Source organism: Sceloporus undulatus, chromosome 2 (genome assembly GCF_019175285.1).
Source record: "Sceloporus undulatus isolate JIND9_A2432 ecotype Alabama chromosome 2, SceUnd_v1.1, whole genome shotgun sequence".
Taxonomy (NCBI): domain Eukaryota; kingdom Metazoa; phylum Chordata; class Lepidosauria; order Squamata; family Phrynosomatidae; genus Sceloporus; species Sceloporus undulatus.
In genome coordinates, this window is record NC_056523.1 from 38,872,142 (window position 1) to 38,895,266 (window position 23,125).

At 39.9% G+C, this 23,125-nt stretch overlaps 1 long non-coding RNA gene across 1 annotated transcript in view; it reads right to left on the reverse strand.

The window, feature by feature from the left end:
* Positions 1 to 17,138: 17,138 nt before the first annotated feature.
* The window catches only part of LOC121923796, a 46,985-nt gene continuing 40,998 nt past the window's right edge, over positions 17,139 to 23,125 (reverse strand). The window contains exons 3-5 of the long non-coding RNA XR_006102464.1: positions 21,771 to 21,934; positions 20,074 to 20,167; positions 17,139 to 17,905 (exon numbers count right to left, since the gene is read on the reverse strand). This is a non-coding gene — a long non-coding RNA (uncharacterized LOC121923796). The remainder of the gene's footprint in view (positions 17,906 to 20,073; positions 20,168 to 21,770; positions 21,935 to 23,125) is intronic.

The window sequence follows — 23,125 nt, forward strand, 5'->3', positions numbered from 1 at the left end:
GAGTGTTGGACTATAGAGACCATAGTTCAAATCCTGACTTGGCCAGGTAAACCCACTGGGTGACCTTGGGCAAGTCCCACTCTCTTAGCCTCAGAGATGGCATGGCAAATCCCCTCTGAAGAAACTTGTTAGGGTCACTATAAGTTCGAAACAACTTGAAGGCATACAAAAACAAACTTATACTGTAAAGTCCTTCCATAATTCTTCTCCAGAACATCATCCAACAGTCCCAACAGAAAAGTCTCTGGCTTCCATTGAATTTTTGTCCTAAAGATATCTTCCAGCATTTTGTATATTTGTTCTGAGGCTTTTCTACTAAAGGGAGTATGCAGCAAAGCTGGATACAGCTTTGTTTCTTGGACAAAAAGCAGGATATAAATTTTAACTCTGTGATATGGTAAGGTTTCTATATTACTTGAGATACACTACACTTTAGCCTCTGCTAGTTTAAAATTGATTTGTTTTGCGGTATTGCTCTCTGATTTTGATTTTATGTTTGTAGTTTTTATCTCTGTTGTTGTATGTCATTCTGAAAACAGCATTTTATAGGCTGATTACCATATATCCTAGAAATAAAATAACATGGGAAAAAGAATGGTGATATCAGCATGGATAAGGGCTCAATGCAGATTACCAGTGACCAGATGTAGCAATATATTTATTAGGCTAACCCTAAAGGCACAAAACTTCATTGGCTTAATAAAGCTATTTCCACAGTATGGATTCTTGAAGGTTTTTTGTGGACAACACAACTACCCTTGTAGTTTTTGTTGTCGTAAGAAATGTAGAATGCATTTACTTTCTTTGCCAGTGTGTGTGAGGTAGGAATATGTACGTGTGAGAGAGAGAGATGTGAGATTTAATAATGGACTATGGGAAAGGGCTGGCAGCTGTGAAAGAGGCTCTGACTAGTTTGCAAGGAGAAATAGCACAGTTTAGCAGTCGGATAAAAAGGACAAGCTAAAATTGCTTACCACTGCAGTGGAACTCGGTGAGATGTTTATCCAATCAGAGCCCCATGCAGCTATGGCTCAGTGGGAGACAGACAGCATTGGAAACATTGTGCGTGAATGAGAAGAGAATGCGGTGGAATGGTTGTGTGGGTAGGAAAGAATATTGATAGAAAACATTATCCACATGACTATGAGTGATACGATAGAACTATTTATGCTGCTTGTGGTATACCTTTATAGCAAACATCTCTCCTGTGAGATTTCTCATTACCAGCAGAAAGGAGAATCTTTATTACTAGAACATTGTTCATGAAATATGTGTGTACATATTTCAATATAACTCAATGAATGGGTCCATTTAATTGCAAATCAACAGAATCCTATTGTGGATGGATGTCCCCTTCTGATCACTTTTCAGCCATGTGGCAGATAGCTCCATGGCCCTCTCTGTCTTCTGTTGCTGAAATTGACTTTGGAAGAGCAGTGACAAGCTTTCAAAAGGGAACAGTAGATCTTAGGAGTGCTGCTGAAAGTGAAAGAAAAATTAGAATGCTGAAAGATTTGGATGTATGCTCTTCAAAATTTAGTTTACTCAAAGCAAAAAAGTGATATAAAGAAGCAGAAGGGCTGAATGTTGTGTGATGTGTTGCTTGATCAGATGGTCCTACCTGGAGTGGGAAACGTCAAAAAAGAAAAAGAAAATAAAAATAAAAGAAGCAGTTTTTGACAGTGGTCTTCATCCTGATGTCAAAATAGCAGCCAGAAAGATAGAAGAGCCCTCCCTCCATGGTATCTGACACCATCTCTAACACCATCAGGCCAAGCATCAAGAAGCAGAGCCTTCCCTCCATGGCATCTAATACCATCTGGTTTGGAGGGAGTGAAAAGGCAGGCCCAACTCCATCGGGCCTGGCCTCAATTAAGAAGAAGAACCCTCCCTCCAGTTCATCTATTTTGGTCCAGGCCCCAGAGGGAGTGAAAAAATGCTGGACCTGATCCCCTTCCCCCCCACCATTCCCTTCTCCGTTTGTGTCATGTCTTTTTAGATTGTAAGCCTGAGGGCAGGAAACATCTAATTAAAAATTGTAATTAGCTTACTTGCTAATTAGCTTACTTGCTGTTCACCGCTATGATCTTTGGAATAGCGGTATATAAATAAAACAAATTATTATTATTATTATTATTATTATTATTATTATTATTATTATGTACAGTGCTCCGTAAATTTACAGTGCTATATAAATAAAGCTTAATAATAATAAAGCTTAATAATAAAAAACATAATAATAATGATTCATTCATTCATTCATTCATTCACAAAACTACAGTTCCCAGAATTGCCTAGCATTGAGCCAGGGCAGTTAAAGCTATTTCAAATGGGATTATTTCTCCAGGGTGTTTTGGACCACAGTTTAATTAGAGATGCTAGTGGTTTGCTTGATACTCTTTTCCCCACAAAATCCTGGCTACATCCCTGGGTGGAGTGTCCTTCTTTAGACATTTTTAAACAGAGGCTGGATGGCTATCTGTCGGGGGCGCTTTGATTGTCTGTTCCTGCATGGCAGGATTGTTTGTTCCTGCATTGGACTGGGTGGCCTTTGAGGTCTCTTCAACCTCTATGATTCCGTGATTCTATATCGCTTCAGACCATCTTAACTGACAACAGAAGTAATATTTGAGACAAAATGTAGGCCTGTAACTCTAACATCATCACTTTCTTTCTCCTGTATGGCTTTAAACATATTTGCCCGGTAAAGTAGCTAGTGAAGCTTTGAAAGTTTGCATGACACATTTTTTTGTTTTTAGCTGATCCAATAAAGGTATTGCTGCTTTTGTGAAAAGTGAAGTAAGTACAAGGGATTAAATCTCCCCACTTTCTTCTTGTGTAAAGTAAGAAGAGTTTGAGTAATCCAGTTTGTCCCCTCTTCATTTTTAGTGAGTGTGTGGGAGAGAGATGATGGCTCTTTTTGCCTGCTTGTGAGAAGGAGCAGAGATGTGCACAGCCAAAGGCAAGGGACTACAATTTATTATTTATTTTAAAAGCATTTCTAATTGCTTTTATGCCCACCAGGGTGCCCAGAATTCTCTCTCTCCCTCCCCCCATATATATATCTGAGATGACAAACCATTTAAAAACCTTGAAAAAAAAACTGTTAGAAACTAAAACCCACACAGAATAGTACAGTTCTGGCCACTTGCCAGATGGAACCAGTTTATCTTCTTTGGGAGAGAGTTCTGCGATCATGTTGTGTGAATGTTACTCAGAACTAACTTTCCTTTCTGTGGACTGGCCCGGAACCTAGGCCCGGTGGAAATGAGGAAAGAGAAGCTGGATCTAAGCATTTCCCCCTTGTAGCTAAGCAGCTGAGATCTTGATTACTGTCTAAGGCCAGAGTGGGAATCGTATGGCTCTTCAGATGTGGTTGGATTGCAGTTCCTAGTAGCACTAGCCAGCATAGTCAGTGGTGAGGAATATTGGGAGTTGCAAAGCAACAGTATCTGGAGGCATGTGTGATTCCCACTTATATTCTTTGGATAAGAGCAGTTGCTAACTTAGGGGGGATACAGATGGGCAGATATCTGAGATGACAAACCATTTCTCCTGTGGATCATTGCCATGATGACTGCATGTCGCGGCAATGATGCACCCAGAAAAAGGAGTTGCGAGGATGCCATGGACAGCCAAAAGGCCAAATAATTGGGTCTTAGGGTAGATCAAGCCAGAAATCTCCCTGAAAGCCAAGATGACAAAACTTAGGCTATCGTACTTCAGACACATCATGAGAAGGCATGACTCACTGGAAAAAACAATAATGCTAGGAAAGGTGAAGGTAAATAGAAAGAGAGGAAGGCCACATGCTAAATGGATGGACTCTGTTAAGGAGTTCATGGGTATGAATGTACAGGATCTAAGCAGAGTAGTGGAAAACAGGAGGTCTTGGAGATGTCTACTCCACGGGGTCGCCATGGGTCAAGATTGACTTGAGTGAATTAACAACAACAAAAAACAGAATCTCTTAAATAAAGGACGTGCAACATACATTAATATTCTATAAAGATGACTGACTACCTTACAACTTTGCGGGTTCCTGAACTAGAAGTTCTGGACACTGTAAATTAGCTGCAAGCCCTTCAAACAGGCTAGTACTTTATTTCTAGATGCATAATTTTATGTGCCAGATTTCAGACTTATTGTATGGCTGGAGGTTCTTGATCATCCTGAAAGGAAAGACTTATCTGCTTTGCTTCTTTGCGAGTCTCTTTATTCCTTCTGGTGTGTCACTTCTGCCAGGGATATTTGCAAACCAAATTTCACCTTGCTGCAGTTAACATCAGTCAAGAAGTCTCGAAAAGAAGGATTATCTCATTTATTTACAAACATCTAAATAGCAGAGCAATTATTAAGATGGATTGAGTTTTCACCTAAAGTTTTTATTTTCCTTCTGAAGTTTTAATAACACAGATTTTCCTGCTTTCGAAAACCACTTTAATGAATTGATCAAGGCAAAGATGAAAAGATAAAACTTGCTTTAGGAACTTGCAAGTCCATGTTTGTTGTCAGCTTATGGAGATGATGCTCTTGTTCTTTATGATTAGCTATTGCTGGAGGAAATAGATGTATCCTCATATCTAGGTTATCTCTCTTTAGGACCAATCTGTATATGCAGCCAAAGGTTTGCCTGTGAGGACAACTGAGTTTTGACTTATTTTTTAGGGGAAGAGGGAAAGATTATCTAATTATAGTGAAAAAATCAGTTGCATGCATGCTCCTATAGGTATCCATAGAGAGAGAGAGAGAGAGAGAGAGAGAGAGAGAGAGAGCACAATTTATGAGCTATCTATAAGAATATCAGTGCAGTACTGCCAGGCACTATTTGCTCTGCCAACCCTGGTAATTTAAAGAGTGCACCAAGCCACATAGAAAAGCTTGCCTTGTTCCTGTGTTCTGCCAGGTCAGATAAAAGTAAAGTACATATAATCTGTGATCTCTTTATGGATGAGGAAGATGACCAGGCATATTTTTCAGAAACTTGGCTGGGAGATTGTAATGGTCCAATATGGGCATGAGCTCTTCCAGCAAGTTATTGTATTAGTTAGTACGTGAGGGAAAGTAAGTGTAACCTGACCAGATTAACAATTAGGGAGCTAAACCACAGTGAGTGTGTATAGCTGAGCTTGAAGACAAGGGATAGACCAGGGGTTCTTGCTGGCTATCAGACTCCCTGGCCAAGTTCCCAGAACTTATCTCAGTGTTGGAGTCACCCAAACCTCTGACTTTGGACAATTTCAATATGTGATAAGAGACTAGCCTATGATGTGCAGTTCAGACATTCTTGACAAACATGGGTCTATGCCAACTGCTTTCGCAACCCACACGTTCAGCAGGCCACAGCCTTGGTTCTGTTTTCAGCGGACAGCATATGGATCTGTGGATGGACGTGATTAATATGTCCTAGTTACCATGGATAGATCTTATTCTGGTCAGAGTTAGCATCACAGTTACTATCCATCCCTGTAGGGGCTGTGTACTTATTAAGATGGACTGCTTTTGAGAACTAATGGATCCATCAGAATTCTGGAGAGTTTTATGGCTGATCTCACCAACCATCCTGTTGCAGCCCAAGCCAATAGATGGAATCAAGAGCTGACTAGGACTATTGATCACTTCCAAACATCCTCTGCAACCTGTTAGAAACTAGGCTCCTTGGTACACAGAAGTCCTTAGGGAGCTGAAAAAGGAAGGATAATGACTGAAGTGTAGATGGCCAAAATGGGAGCTTGCAGTTTTTTAAAAGCAGCTGGATAAGCATGGCTGGGATCCAGTCACAGCTGCATGCAATAACACACAGTCTTGATTTTTCAATCCTGTGTCTATCCTGATGGTATTTCTGAGTGCAATAATCTCCTTATATCCAACAAAATATGATATTAAAAACATCAGCATTTCTATAAAGTGGCAATACATGCAGCAAAGAAAGCTTTCTTCTATGCATGTATTGTGTCTGTGAATTCATGTCGTGCTGAATTATTTAGGGTAGTGAGCACTCTAATTCAACCACCAATGCTCAGAATCCAATTCTTGAGCCCCCAGCAAGTTCATTGTGGCCCGATTTAGACGGGCCTTTGCACCATCCATATTGGCCTCACCCCTAGCACGTGACGGGGGCGTCAAAATGGCAGTGCCCTGTACACATGAGCACCACCATTTTGATGCTACAGACGCTTAGTGTCCGCACATCCCAGCACCTTTGTGATGCTGCAAGTGTGCCATTGGCGCATTGCAGCATCACAAAGGTGCCACAAGAAGAACCCACGTTTTGTGGGGTTTTTTTGTTCCGCGATGGAGCTGCACAGTTTGTCCGCTGTGGCTCCCTCGTGGAGCAAACCAGGGTGGCGAGAGACCGCCCTTTTTGGGTGGTCTGTATCCCGCCTATGATACCTTTAATGATCATTTCACAGATAAAATCTCTTGGATAAAACCAATATAGATGCCATTGTTATAGTGATGTTTTATATATTTATTTTTTATTTAAATATTTATATCCTGTCCCATATCAAAAGAAGACAATGAGATGTCTAGTAACACTGTGAGCAGGATTACACTGGATCAATTTCAGTTGGTCAGTTCTGCAGATATGAACAAGCTGCTAGGACAATTGAGGAAGGCAACTTGTGTTCCTGATCCTTTATGGTTGTTTGTTCACAGAAGAAATTTAGTTAGATATCAGCTGCAACATATCATTAATGCATCTCTCAGGGAGGGGTGTTTTCCAGCTTGTTTAAAAGAAGCAGTGGTATGACCATTTCTTAAAAAGCCCTCCCTAGACCCCCTGGTCTTATACAACTAAAGACCTTCATCAAATCTCTCTTTTCTGGGGTAAAGTGATCAAGAGGGCAATTGCCTTCCAACTCCAGACAGTCTTGGATGATATAAATAATCTAGACCCATTTCAAATTGACTTCAGAGGTGAGATCAGAATTAAGGCCATATGGAGGTCAGACTGCTAGTGGATTATCTTTGCCTGAGCATTGACAAAGGGAGTATGTCCCTGCTGGTGTTTTTGGACCTCTCAGTGGTATTTGATACCATCTGCCATGGTGTCCCTGGAGCCCTGGTGGCACAGTGCTTAAATGCCTGTACTGCAACTACTCATTCACAAACTGCAAGGTTGCAAGTACAATACCAACCAAGGGCTCAAGCTCAACTCAGGTTTGCATCCTTCTGAGGTTGCTAAAATCATTACCAACTTTGTTGGGGGAAATTAGCTTACATATTGTAAACTGCTTAAGTGCACTAATAAGCAGTCTTGAAATGTACTTGCTATTGCTATCTTTCTGGAATGCTTGTGGGATTTGGAAATCGAAGGTACCATGCTTCACTCTTTCCAGTCCTATCTCTCAGGTAGGTTCCAGATGGTGGTGCTTGGTAGTTGCTTCTCAAAAAAGGAGCTGTTATATGACATGCCACAAGGTGCCATTCTATACCCAATGTTGTTCAACATCTACATGAAACCGCTTAGAGAAATAATGTGGAGATATGGAGCAGGGTACTATCAGTATGCTGATGACACCCATATATATCTCCATGTTATCAAAAACAGTCTCAGCTGTCTGAATGTTTGGAGGAGATAATGGGCTGAATGAGGAAAAATGAACTGTAGCTGAATCCATACACGATGGAGGCACTTGCTGTCAAGAATCCCAACTTGGATATGGAGGTATGTCAACTAGTCCTGGATGGTGTTACAACACCCCTCAAAAGATTGTTTTGCAGTCTTGGAATGCTTCTGGATCTGTCACTCCAAATGGCAGCAAAAATAGATATGATAACCAGGAATGTCTATTATTAGTTTCGGCTGTTATGCCAGCTAATCCTCTTCCTAGTACACACACAGAACTAGTACACACGCTGGTAACCTCTAAGCTGGATTTCAGGTATGTGCTGTACATTGGGTTACTTCTGTACCAAGTTTGGAAACTTCAGGGGCTGTACATACATCCCCTAAGAGGCAGCTGGATGCCATCCCTTTCCTAGCAGGATCGAGGCCATAGCAAACCCATGCCACAGCCCCGATCCAGTATTTCAAGGGCATGAAAAGGCAAAGCAAAAAGCACCTCCTTTTTGCACCCTCAAAAGGGTGCCATAGTCACTGAGTGATATGGGCACAGCGCCGGACATTGCACGCCATGTGGAGCAGTGCATGGCATCATGGTGCTCTGGGGGTGGAGTCAGGGCATGGGTCATCTGGACATGACATCCGACTGCCCTCAGGCCAGCCTTTCAGGCCAGTTTGAACAAGGCCTTCAGTTAGTTCAAAACATGACAGCCAGATTGGTTACTGGTACATGTAGGAGTGATCAAATTACACTGTTATTAAAATCACTCCATTGGCTGCTAATTAGTATCTAGGCAAGGTAGAACATGCTGGTTTTTACCTTTAAAGCCCTACATCATTTGGGTCTAGGTTACCTATAGGATTATCTTCTTCCATATGATCTGCCCCATACACTCAGGTGGGGGTCATTTATTCTAGTCAGCCAGACTAGGTTGGCAACTGTCACCCAGATTACCTTTTCTTCAGCAACCCTCAGTCTTTGGTAAAACCTGCCTGAAGACATTTGGCAGCTGAATTAGCTGTGTGAATTTAAAACAACATTAAAGACTAGTCTCTTCTGGCAGGCTTATGAAAGTGATTTTTAAATTATGAATTTTAAGTTATTAGTTTTAAACTATGGATTCATTGTTTTACTATGTACTGGTCTAATTTGTTCTTATAAATTGATGTTATGTGATTTAACTCTTTTATATGTTTTTGATTTGATGTTATGTGTTTTTAACTGCTATTATATATTGTATATTAATCTGTTGTTGTTCCCAACCTTGATCCATGGGGAGAGGCTGCTAAGAAATAATAATAATAATAACAATAAATGTTGTGTGTTATTTCTAACTTATGGGGACCCTAAGGCAAATCTTTCATGAGGTTTCCAGGGCAAGTTTTGTTCAAAAGTTTGCCATTATCTTCCTCTGAGAGTAAGAGCATATGACCTGCCCCAGTGGGTTTCATGGGCCAAGCTGGGAATTGAACCTTGGTCTCCAAAGTTGTAGTCCAACACTCAATCCACTATGCCACACTGACTGTCTATTATTATTATTATTATTATTATTATTATTATTATTATTATTATTATTACCATACACATGCAGTCTCTATTCAGAAGTAAGAACCATTCTTACCCCCCACCACATAATTGACACCAGTGCTGATATCCACAGTGCGCAATTATAGCAGTTGAAACATATGAAATCCTTGCTTTCATAGTTTATTGACACACTTCGAATTCTCTGTTATGTAGAGTTCTACTCCATTCTCTCCCCTTACAACAGCATAGACTTCTCTAGTAAATCATAGAATCATAGAATTATAGAGTTGGAAGAGACCGCAAGGGCCACCCAGTCCAACCCCCTGCCATGCAGGACATCTCAGTCAAAGCACACCCAACAGATGGCCATCCAGCCTCTGATTAAAGACCTCCAAAGAAGGAGACTCCACTACACTCCCAGGGAATATGTTCCACTGTCAGACAGCCCTTAATGTCAGGAAGTTCCTCCTAATGTTGAGGTGGAATCTCTTTTCCTGTAGCTTGCATCCATTGTTCTGGGTCCTGTTCTCTGGAGCAGCAGAAAACAAGCTTGCTCCCTCCTCAATATGACATCCCTTCAAATATTTAAACAGGGCTATCATATCACCTCTTAACTTTCTTTTCTACAGGCTAAACATCCCCAGCTCCCTAAGTTGTTCCTCATAGGGCATGGTTTCCAGACCCTTCACTACTTTAGTTGCCCTCCTTTGGACATGCTCCAGTTTCTCAATGTCCTTTTTGAATATCAAAGTAGATCACTAAACTACAAATAATGGAACACCTTATGATGGAACCATGACAGTTAAAGTGGAATGAAAGTGCTATAATTGTGCAGTGTGAATATACCCCAGAATTGTCACTTTTATATACAACAGTTGTATTCAATATTCTTTGAACCCTCTGTATTCTTTATCCATGGATTCAGCCATCCACAGCTTGAATAACCTTGATTTTACCATTTTATACAAACCTTGATTTTACCATTTTATATAGACACCATTTTATTATGCCACTGTATATAATGGAATTTGAGCATCTATGGATTTTGGTATCCACAGGGGCCATTCACGCTACCTTTTAAACTGGTTTTGAAATCGATTATTCCACGTGAAGTTCATATTGGGCCCGATTCTCTCACAATCCATGTCGAGGCTTGCACAAGGAAATGCCCCTTACCCCGGGGTATCCAGATTTGGGCTAAAACCCGTCTTTTCTGAAAAGACCCAAGTTCCGCAAAATATGAACTTGCCCTCAATCATGATCGGGGCAAATTCAGGGAGGGATTAAGGTCAGAGGGCAGGTAGAGGTCAGAGCATTCCCTCCCCTCATCCGAGGGGAGGGGGAGGAGGAAAGAGCCGAAGGAAAAGGGGGGATCTGGATGCAAAGGGTGACAGAAGGCAAAAAGGGGGTGACTGACACGGTCAATTCAGGGCAGGTCAGGGCACTACAGCAAGGGAAGCCTCTGCTATCCGGCAGAGACCTTTTTCCTTTGGATTTTTTAAAATTATTTTTGGAAAAAAATGTGCATGTTTGTTGCTATAGATATATAGAGATACAGAGATAGATCGTGAGCAGGAGCAAGGGTCAATTCAGGGCAGGGCAGGGCGCTACAGCAAAGGAAGCCTCTGCTATCCAGCAGAGACCTCTTTCCTTTGGATTTTATTTTTTTTTAATTATTTTTGGCTGTCTATGCACATATTCTTTCCTTTGGAATGACTGCTGCAATGCGAATGAATGTTACAATTCGAATGTAATGTTGCAACTTGGCAAACTGATACAGCTTTTGCTACTGTCTCTAAGGAATTCAGGGGTAGCCTGGGGAAAGAAAAAAAAATGCATCCTTTTCTGGCATTCTGAGGTGAGGAATTAATTTTATTATTGTTGTTGTTGTTGTTGTTGTTGTTGTTATTACCTGTTTATGAGGCATTCTGGGGTGCCAAGGGAGTGGGATACAGTCTACAGAGATGGCACTAGCTTGCATTTTGGGGTTGAAAATGGGGCCAAGGGCAGATCATAATCTACAACACTGACCCAAATGCCCACAACACACACACACACACCAGAGGTTTTTAAATTTGGCAAGTGGTGCCTGGTCCTTTAAAAAAAAAGGAGGGGTGGAAAGCACACTTCTGATGCCCCTATCAGTGCTGGAAACGTCACCTATGACCATCGTGGAACTAACTTTGATTGACAGCCAGGCACCTTCACCTTAAACCAGAATTCTCCAAGAGGGCATTCATGTTAAAATGCCCCTGATTGGTAGTCAGCACTTGCTTCCAGAGAGATTCGGGAGGGAGCCCCCCGAATTTGACCAGTTCGTTCCAGAGCAATGCCACCAGTGTGAATGAGGACAGAGGGCCTTGGAACTCAACTCTGGTGGATATGAAGGGCCCACTGTATATAGTTTTACTACAGAGTCATTGTGGTGTAGTGGTTTAAATGTTGGTCTAAGACTTTGGGAGACCAGAGTTTGGATTCACACTCAGCCATGGGAAACCACTGCTTGACCATGTGCAAATAATAGATTTTCAGCCTCCAAAGATGGCAATTGTGAGCATCCTCTTAAGAAATCCTGTCAAAAAACAAAACAAAAACACACCCTTAGTGGTCACTTTAGGGCTGGAAATGAATTGAAGTTATACAAAAATAACAAAAACAGTTTACTGTAAATGGAAGTTCCTTCTGGGAAAAAGCTTAACTGACCAGACTGGTTGGTCCACACAGTCCAGCGCTGTGACTACAGAAGTTTTCCATGACAGCCTTTGCCAAGTCTTTTACCAAAAATACCAGATAACTGCCAGAGATGCCTGGAGACTGAACTAGAGATCCTATGCATTCAAAATATGTGCATTGTCTGTGAGCTATAGTTCCGCCTAGGGAAGCATGCTTAGGATGAGATTGTAAATCATTTTAGATTTTTAGGAAACAGGTGATATTCTGAATCTTCTTTATGAATTTCTTCAATGGAGCTTAAATTTGTGAGTGAATGTGCATTTATTTGTGTAAAGATGCATAATCAAATATTAGAGCTGTATAACACTGGATTTTTTCTCCCCACAAAAGTCTCTCTAATCCATGTTCTTGAGGACTGAAATTTGTTTCCTGTCTTTGTGTTTTCAGAACAGCCATAGAGATAATTTGATCTGCAGTTGGTGCAATTATCAAGAAAACAAACAGCAATTTAAATAGCAGCATTGATCTTCAGGGGAAACCGATCATCATATTAGAGGTGATGCACAATGATAAAAAAAGAACGCTTTTGTTGGTTTTCTTTCAGCTTCATGATGAAGCAGGCACAAAAGGACCATTTTGTCATTTTTAAATGCTTTTATAAATATCGGGTCATGATTTCTCCCTCCTTTTTTTCTCAGAGACAGGAAAATTACAGGAGTAGAGAGATAAGAGAATATGAAACCATTGAAAGAGGAAGGTTTTTTAATCAGGCACTTAAAATAAAATCCTATCATCTACAGTTCCATTAAACAGTAGTGGTTGTTTCAGATTTGACGACTGTTTTCATTCATCTGAAAAGGCCACTAGTTCAAATATCTTTTCCCTATAGAAATATTCCTGCAAGAGTAAAGAAAGTGCATTTGGTAAATCTGTATGGTTCTCTAACATAAGAGGTTTGATCCTAATAACAAATGACTGGTGAAAGATACTTGAATATTAATAAAACAAGGAAAAGTCCAAGTATCCCAAAGGGGTAAAAACTTAACAAATATTCTTTAGGAAAGTTATCAGCACCAAGTTTTGGAGTAAGCTTAGCATACAGTAACTTTTACCAGTTTACTGGACCCAAGCTCTACTAGGGGAGATAGCTATTTCATCTTACTATTTCATCTTACTCACATTGTATATTGGTTATCTTGAGTCAACCAAAAATTCTTCCTCCCTGGAAACCCCCAGTGCCACATAACTGTATTTGTTTAGATATTGTTCCACCACAGTACTAACTTTCCATGGTGGTGGGACTGTGTACGTCTTGAAGGCAAGAGGCCATGTTAAATGTATGTGTGCCACTGATAGGGTCTTCCAAGTTGGACAGGCTTTTGCTGAGATGCCAGACTGAGGTTTCAGTCCAACATCCCCTTAGCAAATGCACAACAAAAATGAAAAGAATAGGATGCACAATACATAACTTGCAACAATAAGGCACAGATTAATATGCTGTCTGAGCAATTACAGTTCCACTGCTATCAGCAGAAACTGTCCATTGTGCAATGGTGACATTATTGCCCCATAGGCATAGTGTGACTTCCACATGTGTATATCCCTAAGTGAATTCTGGCTGAGTGTGCCAAACATTTCACTATAGCAAGGGTAAGTTACAGGGCAGAAACAGTAATGTGGATCAGGGTGACTTTGGCAGAGGATCTCTCAGACACAGTAGCAGGGGCACTTTAGTTAACTCTTGTTAGCACTGCACAGAAGGAACCACTGGTAAGCCATTTTTGAAATGTCTTTTACTATGAAAACTCTGAAGCTAGAGACAGAGAGGGAAAATGAGACCCATGAGTCAGAAGGCAGTCAGTGAGATACTGAGGTAGAGCAAAAGACATGTACAAAAAGCCAAATGATGAAACAGGAATCAGCCCAAAAGGACATTCAACTGCTGACTTGTTCATATGTGAAAGGAAAGTCTAGAGTGGCATAAAGTTCCAAAAGGAACATGGAATGTGAGAAACCTGAGTCAAGAGAAGCTAATAATAGTTAAAGAAGAAAAGAAATGGATAAACATTGTATTGTATATACTTGACTATAAGTCAAGAAATTTGTGCCCCAAAATTGTTTCCAAAATCCTGGATCGACTTATACACAGGGCAATATGGTAGTACTGCTTAGAAAGCTCCCAAAAGATGGCCCACTCTTCCTTCATAGCCAGTAAAACAGCTGCTGAGATAGAGAGATTGAGTGCCTGACTCTTTGTCTCCCTCTCTTTGTGCATGCATCTCTCTCTCTCTCTCTCTCTCTCTCTGTGCTGATGGGGGTAGCGGACACCTCACCCTTCCTTCATAGCCAACAATCTTCAAAACAGCTACTGATGCAGGCACAAAGAGTGCCCTCGACTTATCCATGGGTCATATCAAAATGCACAATTCTGTCCCCAAAGCTTGCACTTGACTTATCCATGAGGTGGACTTATAGTCGAGTATATACGGTAATACTTGGGCTGAAGGAGCTCAAGTGTATAGGAGAGGAACATTTTCTTATATTTATATTTTTATTAATTACTTCGTATAATTTAAATCTATATTGTTTTTAAATATATTGTTAGCTACCTTGAGTCCCATTGCTGGGGGGAAAGTGGGATATAGATGAAAATATTGGAATAAGAATAAGAATAATGTTTAGCTCTGGAAATACAGTAACAACCCATGAGCCAAAACAGACAGCCCAGTTAAGGTGGCCAATAGGCTTCTATCTAGCTTGGGGGCATGGTGTTTCGATGCCACTCATCCTGGAGCCGGTGAAAAGCCGGCTCTAGAGGCAAAGGGGTGGCTTTTTTCTGCCCCAAATAGGAGCTGATTTTTTCCCCGCTCCAATTTGGGGTGAAAGCTGGCTGGATTGGGGCTCTGTGTCTGTTTGCCATGGCCCCTATCCAGCCTAAAAGGGACAGTGATGACTCCCCCTTTTGGTTGTCTTTTTCAGCCCTAAGATGAAAAGAGATGGTGTTAATGGTAAGGCAAGATGTAGGAAAAGCAGTCATGGGATAATACAAAGTCAGATGGAATAATATTAATATGACATAATGCAAAGCATATCAATATAACCATTATCCCAGTTGATGTTCCAATTAGAGAGGCTAGAGAGGAAGAAACTGCAAGATGCTGTGTGAACATCCAGGAGGAAATTTATCACACATTAAAACAGGACACGTTTGTTATCATGGGTGATTGGAATGTGAGAATAGGAAACAGAACAGAATCAAACATTTTTGGAAAATTTGATTTAGGATAAAACAATTAAGCAGGAGAGTGACTTTTTTAATTTTATGAATTAAGGCACAGGAAGTCACACAGGCATTGGTAATTCCAATGATCATTACTTGCTCTTGTGTAAACTTTCAGAGCAGGGAGAACAATACTAAAGAAAAGAAAAGAAAGGAGAGGAAAAGCTGATGATTATGGCGCTTTTGTGCTAATTCCATTCATTTCATAATGCAGGATAATTTCCTATGGGTTTTTTTAAATTACTTTTTTTATTTCTTATTATACCATTGCACAACCCCTTAAAATGGCCAGCTTTTGACTTTTCCTTGATGTACTTGTACTGGGTTCCACAGGAGCTTGCTGTCTTTCACATTTCTTCCATTTTCCACATCATATCAGTGGAAGATAAATAGTAGATATGTAGATATCTATGACTACAGGCTGGAGGACACCAGGTGGCAGTGCTGGATATATGTCCTGAAATATAATTGTATATAAACTAGTATATTGCTCCTTTATAGTGTGTGAAACTATTTAGGTAATAATTAATGCCTTATATAGTCTCTTTGTTATGCCTGTAATAAAAGTGTACATTTTCATATTACAGTACATTTTCCTTTGACCACAGCCTATCTCAAGGAATGATAAAGAATACATTTTATTAAAAGGGCAAGAGTGGCACAAGTTGTTCTGCTACCTCTGATGGGGGAACACACAATGCCACCATTACCACTTCCCAACACACACTGCATCTTGCCTTCCCCAGTGCTTCTCTTCAGCTCTCTTCTCCATCACTTTCAACAAATTTTGCTCTGAAGGGACCTTTTTGAAATGAAGGAGTGTAGCTACAGACCTTGCCTGTGCTGCAATGCTCTAGTGGAGAGTCACAGTAATCACAGCTATCCTGATCACAGTTCCCCACTCTAAAAGAGGATATAGAAGAAGAAACTGTGTGGGACTTGGAGGACTCTGGGAATCCATATGGCACCTATTTTATTACAGAAAAGTAGCTAGTGTGGCTCTCCAAATCTTACCAATCTCCCACACTAGAGATCCAGCCTGGACACTTCTTGTATATATTGCCACCTCTCATGCTCCACTGTTTGAGGCAGGTTTGTTGTTGTTCTAATTGTCATTAAGTTGGCTTTGAACTATAGCGACCCTATGAATGAGACAACCTGTCAAACACAGGGCCATGGCTTCCTTGGTTGATTCCATCCAACTGTAGCATAGGGGGGGATACAGATGGGTGGCTCCATGCCTCCCATCTTTACCACTCCTCGGTGCCATGCCAGCTGCACCATGCAGCACCGACACACTCCCTAAAAAGAAGCCACCTAGAGCAGCTTCTTTTTAGGAGCACCATAATGGTGCTCTTGTGCCATGACACCACCACTTCCAGCAAGTATCGTTTGGGTGTGCGAATGCCCGCACATCATCCCCGTGTGCCCCGTGTGGGCAGAGCCATGACACTGCTACTAGGGCTGGGAGCATATGGACACCCAGCCCCCCAAAGCCCTAATTTTGGCCCCAGGCCAACGCAAAGCAGCAGTCTGTACCGGGCCCTAGTCTTCTATTTTTGTTACTGCCCCCTTATTTGTTGAGTGTTTCATCTTTTCTAATGTATCATGTTATCTTATGATATGGATGAAGTGTAATAGCCTCAATTTAGTTACTTTGGCTTCTAGAGTCAGTTCAGGCTTGGCTTGCTCTTTGGCCCATTTATTTGTCTTTTTGTTGTCCACAGGATCTGTAGAACTTTCTTGTATCATCACATTTTCGAATGAATTGATTTTCTTCCTGTCAGCTTTCACAATCATAGATAGAAATCAAAAATACTATGGCAATGATGGTCCCAACCTTGGCTTTCAATAATATGTCTTTATATTTGAGGATCTTATCTAGTTCCATTATAGATGCCCTTCCAAGTCATATCTTCTTCCGATTTCCTGACTATATATTTTTTTCCATTTTGCAGAAAGTGCATCATGTTAATATATGGGAGAGTGAGTCCTGCAAAATTAGCTTAGAACTTAGACTGGTCATAAGCTTTTTTAAAACAAACAAACAAACAAAACAAGACATGAGTTTTGAATAATGTTCAGCATTGCAATTTAATAATTTGGTCCATTGTTTGAATGTAAGTAAATTTTTATTATTTAGAATATTGAAGTTAATACAAAATAACATGCACTTTGAATTTAAAAAGCAATTAGAAGTTAGAAGTAAAGTCAACTATTAATCTGCTCATTTCCTGCTACAATAAAAGACCAATATAAGTTTCTTCAGCAATGCTGCATTTATCTATCATACTTCTTATTGAAATTTGTCATCACCGATTTAAATTTTTCTTCATTATTTAATCAACTTAAGCTTTTCATCATTACTCTGTCAGTTAAGTTTATCAGTGAGAAAGGCTGTGTTGGATCATAGCAAATGCTTTTCTAGTCTAGCAATATATTCCACAGTGGTCATGGCAGAGTGATGGGAAGTCTACAGGTAAGCAGTAAGCACAGTAACATTTGCTCATGTACATTAGTAGTAAACAACTGGTATTCAATGTGAAGTCGAAGGCTTTCATGACCGGCATCCATAGTTTTTTGTGGGCTTTTCGGGCTATGTGGCCATGTTTTAGATGAGTTTCTTCCTGACATTTCACCAGTATCTGTGGCTGTCATCTTCAGAGAACTGCATACCACTTTTGATATTGGTATCATCACGACTGGTAGACCTTGATAGTAGACTCAATCTCCCTTTAATGTCATTCAAACTGATTGCCAAACTGATTGTCAAGATTGCTTCTTGTCAATTATGTGCTTTGTGTGAAGAAGTAATTCCTTTTATTTCCAAAGGAGTAGCTGTTTTATTCTGTTCCTGCAAAAGTAATATAAAGATTCATGCAACCCTAATTTGCATGCACCAGATTTTTCTTTTTTAAAAAACAACAACATGCATTTGATGAAGTGTGGAATATTTTCTTATCTGCATGAGATTTTCAGTGCATCAGGGATTAGAGTTATGATTCAGATTAAATTTGGTGATAGGATTAAATATTACAAATGAGAATTCCATTATCCATTCCCTCACTGGAAGAAATTTTGATTTTCTGTTAATGTGTCCAACATAAAAGCAGTAGATTCATTGGGACATTTCTAGAGGTGTCATTTTTCCAGAAATGTTGAAGCCCTGGAAAATTACTTTTTAAAACTTTTTTTGTTTATTGGGGGGAAATGAAGTTTTTTGGGGGGTAAAAGAAAAGGATTTAAAGTGAGCTTGTTAACTTAGAGAAATAAAGTCGCTTCTTGGCCTTTTGGCTAAGATCAAGTGTAGTTAACTTAGAGAAATAAAATGCATTATGTATTTTTGGCATAAAATCACCATCTTTGGTATATTTAATATAGAGCTTATTCATACAATAATTACAAATTGAATTTCCCATTCTAAATTAATTAATTAATTAATGTAAGTGGAAGATCCTGGATTGTAATAAATTCCTGCAATATAGGGAACCTCTTTGGTTTTGCCAGTTTTTAAAAAGCAGGGAAAAGACTATTTTAAAAAAGCATTAACATTAGTGTAGCTATCCATAGTATAAGTGTACATAAAACATTCATTCCCTTAAAATGGAAAAATGAAATCAAGACTAGGAACTGTAAAGACCTATATAAAGCTATTCCTGTTACATAGATTTTAGAAATAAATCTGGGGGTGTAGATACATGACTGCCTTCCTTTAAACATTTTATTCATCATTCTTGTTTTGTTGTTTTGTTTTGTTTTGTTTTTTTTAAAAACCACTATTATCAATTTTTCCAGTTTAAATTTTCAAGAAAAAAAAAAGCTCCTGGAAAAACACAGGGGGGGACCCGTCTTTTGTTTTTCCTGAATTTTCTGTGGTTCCCCCCCCCCAATTCTATCCCTAATTCCCCCCCCCCCCCCCAGGAATTTTGATTATTTTTTTTTAAAAAAATCTGTTCATGGCAAGTGATTAAAATGTAGTTTATTTCTTGAGAACTGTACAGCTGACAATGCCTCAGGATGCCTATACTAAAGGACAACTTTTGGGTGTCTTTCATGAATGAAAAGGTCCTGTGCTGGTTCATGAGGGTTAAAGACTGATGTTTATTACATTTGTGAACTACAGCAAATGCCATCAGGTGCATGAAGTACCTGTAACTTACAAGTATGTGAGTCTACAAGCCTTATCACATTAGAAACAAACCCAGCAGGCAAATAAGGAGAAGTGCATTATCTTTCTGTCTCCGCATGGCATTGAGGCACTCTCATTCTCTTCCAGTCATAAAAGCATGGGAGAGGGTCATAGAAATGTTGTAAAAGTTTTCCTTTTGCCAAACTGGAAAAATCTGATAAGCAAAAGGGATGTTTTTATCACCCTCTCTCATGCTTTTACAACTGGAAGAGAAAGAAAGGGCTTTGACATCATGCTGAGACAGAAATGCTCTTCTCTCCATTTGCCTGCCAGGTTTGTTTTTAAATGCAATAAGGCTCTATGTGTACTTAAACTGTTTTCTTTTAACTTAGGCGCATTACACACCGCCATTTACTACGCGCTCCACGAGTCCAAGGGTTAGGAAGGGGCATGCTAGGGTTAGGAAGGGTCTCCTTCCTAACCAGCCTTGTTCCTAGGACGTGCGGAGTGCGTAGTAAATGGCGGCACCCATCCACATGGGTGCCGCCATATTTACGTCTCAGATGCACAGCGTCCAGACGTGGCGCGGCGGAAGTGATGCTGCTAGTGCATGCCTCGCGCCTCGCGGCGCCACTTCCAGGGCTCAAAAAGGAGCGCCATTTAGGCACTCCTTTTTAGCTGCGCCGGGAAGCCTCGCAGTCTGGCCACCGGGGCTTCTTGACTTAGCTAATGGCGGCGGCGGCAGACCACCCGCTTTAGGGCGGTCTGTAACGCGCCTTAGTAACCATTCCTGAGTAATGCCTGAAGGAAGGGACCTTCATGTACAAGATACCCTTTCACTAATGTCAGATTGCTTGCTTACTGTAGAATAAAAGCTTTTGTTTAAATATCACCTCTTTTCCATGCTCTCTTCATGTGTCTTTGCTCGGTGTGCACTTGCATATGTATATAGGATTTTCATCGTCCATGGGAAGGGAGGCAAAGTATCTGCAGAGTCAGAGGTGAGGAAAAGTACAGGTTAAACCCCACAGTAACCTCCTGCTAAGTTACTGAGTCACACAGGATGAATGAGTGGGTGGTCATGGCTGGATAGAATTTGTGGATCCCCTCTACTATTCAGGGGCAGGAGATGGGACCAGAGCCTATGTATAGCTGGCTTTATTCATTGGAAGGCATCTTTTGTTTTGTTTTGTTACGATTACGTTGTTAACAAGGGCAAGGAAAGGTCATAAAATAAAGAAAGAATCATCCATTTGGTCCAGAAATCTATGCTGGAATATTGCTTCCCCACAGAACCAGACAGAAATTTTTCTGATATTCAGCCTCGTTTAAGTCAGATGCTATAGATTTATATGTATATTACAATGCTTTTTTTTCACACCTTAATCATAACTTGGGAAGGAAATGAAAGTGGAGCAGTTCTAAAGGATAATGTGGTGATGGAGAATTGGCAATTGTTCTAAGCAATCCTGAGGTAGAGGCTTATGTCCCAGAGGAGATGAGGTAGTGAAGACTAATCTTAATAATGAATTGTTGGACAATATGAGTGAAAATGGCTCTCCAGTCAACAGGCAGGTATCTGTCACTCCTATATATGAATGTCTTAGAGGCCAATGTTTTCTTACAGCACAAGCATATGAAAGTATTTTTAATAAGTTGATTTGTTTAAGGCAGAAGCTTTCAGGGCCACAGCCTAACATGCAGGCAATAGCACCCTTTATTGAAATGGAGATATTGGTTGTTGCTCAAGCCAACAGTTCTTTCAACCTGGGGTTAGTTTAACAAGTGGTTAAAATTAGTTCTTGTATTAAGGAGATGTATTGGCCTTTGTTTTCTTAACAAATCCCAAGTTATTGGGGTACAGTTATGGGATTTCTTTTCAGAACTGGGAGGAACGTGCCAAGAAACCTCAGAATCCACAAAATAGCCAAGTAAACTATTTTTGAATTCATAATTTAACTGTTCCACATGTAAATGTAGTTTTGTTAAATAAATGGACAGGGACATTTGTAGGGAAATCTATGTTTATGATAACAGCAGAAGGGCTTTGAGTGAAGGAGATGTAGTTACTTGCCTTAATGATAAGGAGGTATCAAATGGTGTCTAGCTTAACAGGCTACTCTTTAATATCAATTTTCTCTATTTGATAGACAGATAAATGAGAAAATTTTATGGCCAAATAATGTTTAAGCTAGGAAAGAGAGGGAATACATGTTTTTATAAGAAGAGTTGCAAAGGGAAAAAGAATGAATGGTTTATATTTACTGCTTCTACAACTCAGTCAGATCTTGATCTTGGCCATGTCTGCCCAGGCCAAATACCATGTCCTCCTCATGATCCTCATGGCTTTCAGTCTGGACAATGCAGGGCCCAGTCTCTGAACCTGGCTTGAAATGCCTGGATGATAAACAGTCTGTTCAGCACCAAACCCATGGTACACTACCCTTGTTGTTATTGCTATTGTTGTGTGCTCTGGTGCTTCAACAAACTACAATTCTCAGAATTCCACAGCATTGAGCCATGGGAGTTAAAGTGGGGATCATTTCTGCATTGCAAATCGAGCCTTTGAAGGATATCGCAAAATGGTCACCTGTGATAGGTAAAGAATTCAAGAGTTCATTTCTCAGCTGATTAGTGGCAAAACTGCCAGTGAGGACATATTGCCTCCAGAACTATTCAAATTCAATTCAAATTGGAGGAAGCTGCTTCTATGAGAAGGTTGTTTTCTTGTATCTGTCACTCAATTTGGATATCCTAGAATGGGGGAAAAATAAAATTATGCTTTCCAGTTTTAAAAAGATAATAAAACAACCTGCAGCAATGACAGAACCATTTCCATATTAGGAATTCATTCTAAATTCTTTTCCTGTTTCCCACTGAACAGATTATTAGTTGGGGTTGAGACCAATAAAATAATTACTTTTAAACAAATTAATTTTAGGAAGGGATTCAGTGTACTAAATCAGTGCTTCATTCTGCAGTATCTAATAACAGATAGGAAAGTGTAGAATTTTTAAAAAGGGTGGGATTTTTTTTGTACATCAAAATTTCATAAATTTTAATTAAATTAATTATTAAACCCAAATTATGCTATTTTCTAAAGATACAAATGGATCCTGGATAATCATCATAATATATGGAATTTAGAATTATTAGGGAGTATCTTTCTCAGAACATCTATCCCAGATCTATCCTATCAACAGGCTATTAGTTTGGCTACCTCTAGATTTGTAAAACCTTCTTATAACTTTTTAAAATCTAACAGCAGCCAGCCACCAACACTGAAATTATTTGAAGGAAGATATTATGAATCCCCAAATCTCTATACTATAGAGATTTGGAGAGTGAGTAAAACAAGAAGGCCCGGAGGTTATACAAAATGAAGTTTTAAGATTATTTGAGTTCTTTCTCCCAGTAAACTGGATGCTCTTCTTTGTGCTGAAGTGGTGCTGCTATCAATCTCTATAAGAGTAAACAATGCAATTTTCTTTTATTTGAAAAGATAGATTGATGTACCTGAACACCATTTAGCTAAACTTTGCTATCTAGAAATAAATATAAGACTGGCTCACTTGTTTTGTAAGACTGGTTCCTCTTGTCTGTCATTGGCTTGCTTTTATTTACCTGACTCAAACCCTAAAATTAGAGGCTGGTTATATGTACAGATGGTTTGAGTATTGGGCAACCTCTCTGGAGACCAGGGTTCAATTCCCACTTGGGCATGGAAATACACTCAACGACTTTGCATGAGTCACACATTCTCAGCCCCAGAAAAGCCCTGATGGGTTTGCCTTAAGTTTGCCATAAATTGAAAATGATTTGAAGAACAACAGCAGCAGCAATGCATACAGGGTGCTAGTGAAGATGAGGAAATTAGTTCACAAAGAGTATTCAGTAAGTAGTTCCATCTTTACACATATGAGTGCCTTTTCTCTCATTGTTTCA